Consider the following 9,273-nt stretch of genomic DNA (forward strand, 5'->3'; position numbering starts at 1 on the left):
AGAGTACCGTGATCCTTAAACACTGGCCATACGCTTTTTGAATTGGTAATTCCTTTCTAGGATCTATCTTAAGGAAATAAAGCAGGAAGAAGGATTTATACACAGGATCATTGAAGTGTTTTTCATGATTCTAAAAAAAAAATAGGGAAAAACACAAAACATTAGAAAGATTGCACAGATTAGAAAGATGTGTTCAAGAATGCCAACCATGGCCAGATGCGGTGGCTCACACCTGTAATCCCAGCACTTTGGGAGGTGGAGGACAGATGATTGCCTGAGCCCACGGGTTTATGACCAGCCTGGGCAACATGGTAGTCCTCATCTCTACAACGAAAAAAAAAAGTAGCAAGGCATGGTGGCACATGCCTATAGTTCCAGCTACTTGGAAGGCTGAGGCAGAAGGATCACCTGAGCCCAGACATGGTTAAAAAAGAAAGAAAGAAAGAAAAGCCAACCATGGTAAATTATCAGTAGAAATTGTTATTTTCTTTTTTTTTTTTTATTGGAGTCTCACTCTATCACCCAGGTCAGAGTGCAGTGGCACACTCACAGCTACCACAGCCTCAACCTGCTGGGCTCAGGCCATCCTTCAGCCCCAGTCTTCCAAGTAGATGGAACTACATGCATGCATCACCACACCCGGCTAATTTTTTGATCTATTGGAGATGAGGTCTCACCAAGTTGGTCAGGCTGGTCTTGAATCTGTGGGCTCAGGTAATACCTCTCACCTTGGCCTCCCAAAGCGTTGGAATTAAAGGTATGAGCCACCACACCCGGCCTTATTTTCTTAGTTTTATATAATTTATACATTTTTCTCAATAGTCATTTAGAATTTACCTGGCCAGAAACATTAAAAACCTTTTATAAAGCATGTACAAAGTAAGGAAGTGGGGGAGAACAGAGAGAGAAGAGATACTTTATTTTTGCTTTTGAGTAGGAATCTCACTCTGTCATCCAGGCTGGAGTGCAATGGCACTCTCATGGCCACAGCAGCCTCGACCTGCTGGGCTCAGGTGATCTTTCTGCTTTAGCCTTCCAAGTAGCTGGAGCCACAGGTGCCTGCCACGATACCCGGCTAATTTTTAAAATTTATTGTAGAGACAAGGTCTCACTAAGTTGCCCAGGCTAGTCTCGAACTCCTGGACTCAGGCAATCCTCTCACCTCCACTTCCCAAAGTGCTGGGATTACAGCCATGAGCCACCACATCCGACTGACAGATGCTTTGTTAATCTCCCATGAAGGGCATAAGTGGAGCATTAAAAGTCTCACTCAATTTAAGCAGGAACTAGACTAATCGTCAGGCAAAATTAGGGCTCTTCCTCCCACAAAATATTCAGTAATTATCTCAAATCTGACTTAGTTACGGCTTACAGCTCAGTTGATAAAATCCTGTATATTTCTTACCTTTTTTCCTCTTGCAATCATGCTGTGTGGTTCAGGGGCAGAAACAACCAACACCTGATCTGTACATAATTGATATTCACCAGACACAGTTGTAATTTTCCAGACCGTAGCTTCCACATGGCATGCGGATTTGACCGAAAACACATTTACTTGGGGTTGGACCAGGGGAGGACTTTTGCCAAAAAGCTAACGAAAGCTCCAAGGTCTGGGCAGAGGCTTGGCAAAGCAAGGCTGCTGGTGAGTAACTCGGAGAAATGTGCTCAACCTTGGCCCTCCTATTCTTCCCTCCCTCCAAATCCATTCCCTCTAAAAAGTTGCATGCTTTTCAAAACCTTCCATTTTGAACCTTTTAATTAGAAAGTTATAAAACATCATGGGCTTTTTTTAGATTAGAAAATATAGTGTATTTAGAAAGTAAATTAGAGAGAGAAAGAAAGAGAGAGATTAATCCACCTCCCCAAGGAAGGGTAATGGACCAAAGCCAAGAAACATGGCAGCCATAGCTCAAAGAGTCACGTGGACACACCAGAGTTTAACAAAGCAATGGCTAGAAAGTAAATGAGAGAGAGCGAGGGAGGGAGAGAGAGAAAGAGAGGGAGAGAGAGAGGGGAGATTCACTTCTCCAAAGTAGAAGGAGCCAAAGCTTAGGAAACATGGCGGCAGCCACAGATCAAAGAGCACATGACCACACCGTAGCTTAGCAAGGCAATGACGAAAACTTGTGTGTTCTTCATACAAGTTTGGCATTAGAATAATATAGTTCAGTGTGAAGCAATGTTTGTACATATCTTTAGCCATCTCTCCATATCTAATTACCTTTTAAAGATATAAACTAGAACCATTTTTCATTTAAATCTGCAGAAAAAAATGTAGGCATATCAAATAGCCCTATGCATTAAAAGAAAGGCAGGAGTACCTATGATAGGCAATTTTTCTGCCTGAACCCTTCAAAACAGTTTGTTGACAAAATGCTGTCAGCCAGCAAGAAAAGGAGCTCTGGAAATGAGAACTGATCTCCAAGGTAAACTGAGAGGTGAGTTTGTGGGTGGGCATGAAGCATGGATCATAAGGGCTATGTCCTTCCAGTGCCAACGACAGGCATGGGATCATAATGCAGCTACATCTGACCTTGGAAGAGACTTCACGATGACTCAAATGGGGGATGGTGCTGAAGTCTTCTGGGTGCAACAGACGCCCCTCCTGCCATCTCTGCTCCTGCAGACACTTGCTTAGCCACGAGGATAATCTGCCTGGACTGTCTGTCGTTCTGCTAGTGACCAGGCTGGACTGGTCTGCCCTGGCTAGCATCCTCTTTACTCTACCCTCACTGCTTCTTGTGTCCTTCCCAAACCTGTCCACCTCACTCCAATGGGCACGTTGTTTCTTACTCAAGAAAAATACAAGTAGCTGGACTTTCTGCTAGTCTTCCAAATAAACTTGTGGTTGTCAGGTAGTGGGAGCCAATAATACCAACTCCTGTCACCCCATCCTTTTTAGGAAGGGGGAGGGCTGTCGAGGAGAGCCAAGTGTCCAGGCTGTTGGGTGAGGGCCAGAGAGAGGAAACCTGTTGTTACAACCCTTCCCCCACTGTTGCCAAGGGGGTTGTGAATGAAACACCACTTCTGACTTCAGCCTGTCATTCCAGGGGTACAGAAGGCAAAAGGCAGGGCAAAGAGCCAGCCGCAGTAGTGCTGGGATGAAGGGCTGCTCGACTGACAACTGTCTGGTGGACAGAGGGCAGGTGGATGATCTGAGTGTCTGTCAGTGGCCCACCCTCACACACACGCGCATGCGGCCCTTGTCCTTGTGCCCTGCCTCCTCCAGTTCTCCTGTTGAAGGCCTCAGTTCTGGATATCAAAGCTCTGAATGGGAAATGGAGATGCCCAGGAGTGGAAAATGCTAGTGATTGGCATGTTTGTCACAAGAGAGCCTGAAAGGGGTAAAGAATGCGTCACAATAGAAGAGAAGAAATGCAGTGTGTTTCTCAGTTCAAAAGAGGAAAAGTCTTTGCTTGACTAGAGATGGGACTCTTTCCAAGATGTCTGAACTGACTGCAATTTTCTCCTGAAATTCAATGCTAAGGCAAAAAAAAAAAAAAAAGTTCATTATAGCCTCTAGAAACCCTCAGACTTTTCCACAAACTAGTCCCTAATGATTTTGTAGGTGCTTAGAATATATGGAATTTGTGTGGAACAAAATTGCAAAGACCTGCTCTTTGTCTCTGAGGGGAAAAAACACAAGCCCACATGTGTCCACCGGACTCTTTCAGAAATGTCCTAAGATGGCAGATCTTAGAAGACAACAGTGAGGCAGCGATGGTCCTGTGGAGTCTTCAGATATGTTCTTCTTAGGATAATTGCTCCTTATACATTCCTCTGTGGGGCACTGCTGTGACCAGGACTTGGGTTACCACTTAGTTCTGAAACATGAATATCTTGATTCTTTCAAACACCTAGAGGAAGATAAGCAAGATACTGACATACTGGACCCAGGCAAACTTGATCATCTCCCAGAATCCTGGTTGATAAGTACAGACAGTTAAGGAGTCAAGGACCACATGTTAAGTCCAAGTAAACCAAGGTTTAGGCTTCCAACAGGAAATGACAAGAATATTTCAAATACCCATAAGATAAAAGGGATAATAAAATATTATTAAGACATAAATATGGATGATTCTGACCTAGAAGAATTGCTCAGAAAGAAGTATGTACAGGAAATGAATTTTTTTCCCTGTATAAACAGCAGACAGAGTCATTTGTGTGCAAATACAACACTGTAGTGATTTCCAATCTAAGGCTTCCCACATCTGCTTCCCCTGGGACAATGGAGGAATCCTTCCTTTCTTTTTTGGAAACTGAGCTACCACTGCCTCTCCAACAGAAAGGATATGAAATGACTCCCCCAGGGTATGGGATGACAGCATTAATCACAGAGCTTCTGCAGCCCTACCCACCAGCCAGATGGAGTTGGGGTCATTCAGGATGGTGGTAACTACAACACAATCATTAACCATTAATTCGTGATTAGGATGACCTTTCGGCAAAAAATATTGAGGGTTATAAGCATTCTTTTTATTCCTGTGGAATATTCTGCACCTCAGAACTGAAAGAAATAATTTGAAAGCATAGAGAAATTGCATGCGCAATTCACACATTGTTCATTAATACTTGTCAAACTACTTACTTTAAAATATGTCAGCCAGGAGCAATGGCTCATGCCTGTAATCCTGGCACTCTGAGAGGCAGAGGCGAGAGGTTTGCCTGAGTCCAGGGGTTTGAGACCAGCCTGGGCAACTTGGCGAGACCTCGTCTCTACAATTAAAAAAAAAGCCAGGCTCAGTGGCTCAGCCAGCACTTTGGGAGGCTGAGGTGAGTGGATTGCCTGAGCCCGCGGGTTCAAGACCTGCCTGGGCAACTTGGTGAGACCTCATCTCTACAATAAATCAAAAATTAGCCGGGCGTGGTAGTACGCGCCTATAGTTCCAGCTACTTGGAAGGCTGAGGCGGAAGGATTGCCGGAGCCCAGCAAGTTGAGGCTGCGGTGGCCGGGAGTGGCCACTGCACTCTAGTCTGGGCGATTGAGTGAGACTCCAACTCAAAAAAAAAAAAAAATCCAGGTGTGGTAGCATATGCCTGTAGTCCCAGTTAATTGGGAGGCTGAGGCAGAAGGATTCCCCTGAGCCCAGCAAGTCGAGGCTGCAGTGGCCATGAGCATGCCGTTACACTCCAGTCTGGGTGAGAGTGCAACTTTGCCTCAAAAAAAAAAAAAAAGTCAAAAACTTGGAAACCATCTGTGTGATCTATAATTCCTGAATGGTTACCTGAAAAAATACTATGCCGCCACTCAAAATAATATCAATTTGGCTGGGTATGGTGGCTCATATCTATAATCTCAGCACTTTCGGAAGCTGAAGCAGGCAGATTTCTTGATCCCAGGAGTTCAAGACCAGTCTGGGCAACATGATGAGAGCCAGGCCCTAAAAAATAAAAATTGAAAAATTATCTGGGCCTAGTGGAGCTATATAGTCCTAGCTACTTGCAAGGCTGAGGAAGGAGGATCACTTGAGCCCAGAGGAGTTTGATGTTATAGTGAAATGATTGCACACCTGACACACGGGGAGGATGTGATGTGAGGAACTGAAAGGCTTCTTTCTATTTTTCGGCCCACTAAGCTGGTCCCACAGACCACCTACTTGTTCTTGGTTGCCATTGCACTCCAGTCTGGGTAACAGAGCAAGAACCTGTATCTTAAGAAAAATAATAATATCAATTAGAACTTTGTGGCAGTGTGGGGAAATACTTACCTTACATAAATAAATAAAAATAATTTGGATCCCAAAGTGTTTCTATAGTAATAGGTATATTTTAAAATTCACATAAGGATAAAGAGTGAAAAATAAAAATAAAAACATAGGTCTGTTGGTTTTTTAGTTTAGTTTTAAATTTTCCTTCATTATTGGAATAATGCTGCTAGTGTATTATATTAAAATGTATAAAAATCAGTAAACAATACTGGAATTGCTGTCCTCCCACTATAAACTGTCTGTGTGTAGTATCCGTGATGTCTAGTTGTCAAGTAAGTCATGTTAGATGCCTTCAGAGAAAATGTTCAACTACTGGCCAGCCAAATGTGCTTAATCAAGAACATGTGATGGCCCAAGATCCTCCTCTGTAAAGAGTGAGTACTCCGTCTTCCAGCAGGAAGTTTGGTTACTTCTGTCCTCCTACTGGACCGTGAATTTGGGGAAAGTCACTCATATTCTCTATTTCTACCTGAAAAAAAAAAAACTTCAATTAGGCTTATATTTAAAAAAAAGAAAATCCATCAAGTCAATGGTGGAATAATTACGGCAATTATAATCATCAGTAACCTGTTGGATCATAGGAGTGATGGAGGGGTGAGGGGATGGTCCTGGATCTGAAGATCAGGACAAAAGGAGCAATCCTGGGTAGCCCGTTTGCTCCCTTCATTGAACTTTCACTAGTTTGGACATTTTCCTCACAATAAGGGTTCCAAGTCTGTTTCTCTCTGTGGCCCCCACTAACCCAAAAAGTCCTTGAGCAGTGACTAGATGATTTCTATCCATGACTCCCCACTTCCTGGTAGGTAGCAACCATGTGGGGAAGGTCCTGTTGATCACAGGTACTCGGTACATGGCAGAAGGATGCGGTGTGAGCATTGAGAGGCTTCTCCTCTCTTCTATCCTGCTGCCCACTTAGGCTTGTTCCAGACTACCCCCTTGTTCTTGGTGGCCTATTTCAGTATCAATTTTTTCTTCAAGGATGAATAAACTCTCTTGCAATAATCTAAGTCCATTTACTCTCAGTTGTTTCTTCTGTGGAACGGAAACAAGAGATCAATATACACCAATATACACCTTTCATAGGTGTTAAAGCTATTTATTCAAAACCCTCCTCTACTCATATTGGAGAAGGAATGCTTTAATTTTTTTTTTTTAAGTCAGAGTCTTACTCTGTCACCCAGGCTGGAGTGCAGTGGCATGCTCACAGCCACCACAGCCTCGACCTGCTGGGCTCAAGTGATCCTTCCACCTCAGGCTTCCAAGTAGCTAAAACCATAGGCATGTGCCACCATGCCTGGCTGATTTTTTTATTTATTGTAAAGACGAAGTTTCACCATGTTGCTCAGGCTAATTTTTTAGAACAGATACCCAACTGCTTTGCCATTTTCTTTCTCTTCTCTGAATGCTCTGTAATTTCATCTCTTTTAAATGTAGAAATAAAAATAGATAAAATGCAAATGGTAAGCATATAATCCCTTAAAGAAGGAAATGATTTCTTGCCCCATAATATTCCTGTTTTTGTTTTTGTTTTGAGTTGGAGTCTCACTCTGTCGCCTAGGCTGGAGTGCAGTGGCAGGCCACCGCAGCCTCAACCTCTTGGGCTCAGGTGATACTTCCACCTCAGCCTTCTAAATATTCCTGTTAATACAAACTGATATATAAATGTTCATACAAAAGATGCCAATGATAAGTTTATATATTGTGTATGTATACATTTATAATCAAAAATGCTGGTCAGGCATGGTGGCTCATGCCTGTAACCCCAGCACTTTGGGAGGCTGAAGTGAGAAGATTGCTTGAGCCCAGGAGTTTAAGACCAGCCTTGGCAACATAGGGAGACCTCATCTCTAAAAAAAAAAAAAATTAACTGGTCACATTGGCACGCACCTGTAGTCCCAGCTACTCGTGTGTGTGTGTGTGTGTGTGTGTGTGTGTGTGTGTACACAGAATAAACAATTTAGTTCTGCAAAGACAGATTTTTTTTCTCTTCTTCTAGGTGTAAATACAGGTGTACCTTCTCCATCGTTTGAAAGAATTCAAGGCAAGGATTCCTTAGAAGCCCTCTTCTGAGCCACCCAGAGACATATTATTTGCACCTTTCATTCCTCCTCTTCAAAAAGCTGGAAAACAAGAAGCATCCTTATGTGATATTGGATATCTAGGCCACCATAGCTTAGTGGCTGCTTCTGCGCAGCCTTAGGTCTCCATTCACATATAACTGGAACCCTGGAGCAGCCAAGGAAGATTGGAGAAATGTCATGCTCTGCATCACGAACGTAGACATCCTCTGAAATCATGAAGAGAGACAATATGAAATGCCATCAGATCTGTAGGGCTCTGGGTGTAAGAACCACCTGTCTGTCACTAAAGATATGTGAGGTACCCTGTTTTAGCTATGCAGAAAATACTCTGGCCAAAACCTTTTGAGCTTTTTTTTTTTGAGTTGGAGTCTCACTCTATTGCCCAGACTGGAGTGCAGTGGCCGCTCCCGGCCACTGCAGCCTCGCCTGCTGGGTGCCGGTGATCCTTCCACCTCAGCCTTCCAAGTAGCTGGAACTACAGGCGCATGCTACCATGACCAGCTAATTTTTGATTTATCATAGAGATGAGGTCTCGCCAAGTTTCCCAGGTGGGTCTCAAACCCGCAGGCACAGCCAATCCACTCACTTCAGCCTCCCAAAAGCACGGAATTACAGGCTGAGCCACCGAGACCGGCTGCTTTTTTTTTCTTAAGAGTCAGAGTCTTGCTCTGTCTGTCGCCCACGCTAGAGTACAGTGGCACAATCTTGACTTATTGCAGCCTTGACCTCTTGGGCTCCAGTGATCCTTCTGCCTCAGTCTCCTATATATCTGGGACTACAGGCATGTGTCATCAAGCTCAATTAATTCTTTAAAATTTTTTGTAGAGATGGAGTCTTGCTATGTTGCCCAGGCTGGTCATAAATTCCTAACCTCAAGCAATCCTCCTGTCTTGGCCTCTCAAAGTGCTGAGATTGCCGGCATGAGCCAATATGCCCAACGCTCTGAGCTATTTAGCTCGTATAAATTTACATGACCCCAGTGAAAACATTCAACTGGCCTAAGTTAAACTCCTAATTACAACCCAGGAAAAACCCTGTTACAGTGTGGGTCTTCCAGAAATAAGAAGGAGGCCTGTGTTTTATGAAAAGACACAAGGGAGATGATGGCCTCCCCAAAGCCCTCACTCACATGCAATTGGTCAGAGAATATCAGGATGAGCAGGGAAAGCTCCATCTTAAATGCAACATGTTCAGTTTCCCATCCTGGTTACTATATTCTTCTCTAGTCTAGGAAACCCAAAGACACTGGTTGTTACTGAGTCAGGGAAGAATCTACATAATTTCTTTCTTTCTTTCCCTTTTGAGGCTGGGGTGCAGTGGCACACACACAACCACCCCAGCCTCGATCTGCTGGCCTCAGGTGATCCTTCTGCCTTAGCCTTGCAAGTAGCTGTAACTACAGGCATGCACCACCACACCTGGCTAATTTTTTTATTTACTGTAGAGACAAGGTCTCACCAAGTTGCCTAGGCTGGTCTCAAACT

At 43.8% G+C, this 9,273-nt stretch overlaps 1 pseudogene; it reads right to left on the reverse strand.

Moving 5' to 3' along the window:
• Positions 1-3,752: 3,752 nt before the first annotated feature.
• On the reverse strand, positions 3,753-8,942 carry LOC103270397 (annotated as a pseudogene).
• Between the last annotated feature and the right edge of the window lie 331 nt (positions 8,943-9,273).

Source organism: Carlito syrichta, unplaced genomic scaffold (genome assembly GCF_000164805.1).
Source record: "Carlito syrichta isolate Samal-C Ts95f unplaced genomic scaffold, Tarsius_syrichta-2.0.1 Scaffold309823, whole genome shotgun sequence".
Classification (NCBI taxonomy): Eukaryota; Metazoa; Chordata; class Mammalia; order Primates; family Tarsiidae; genus Carlito; species Carlito syrichta.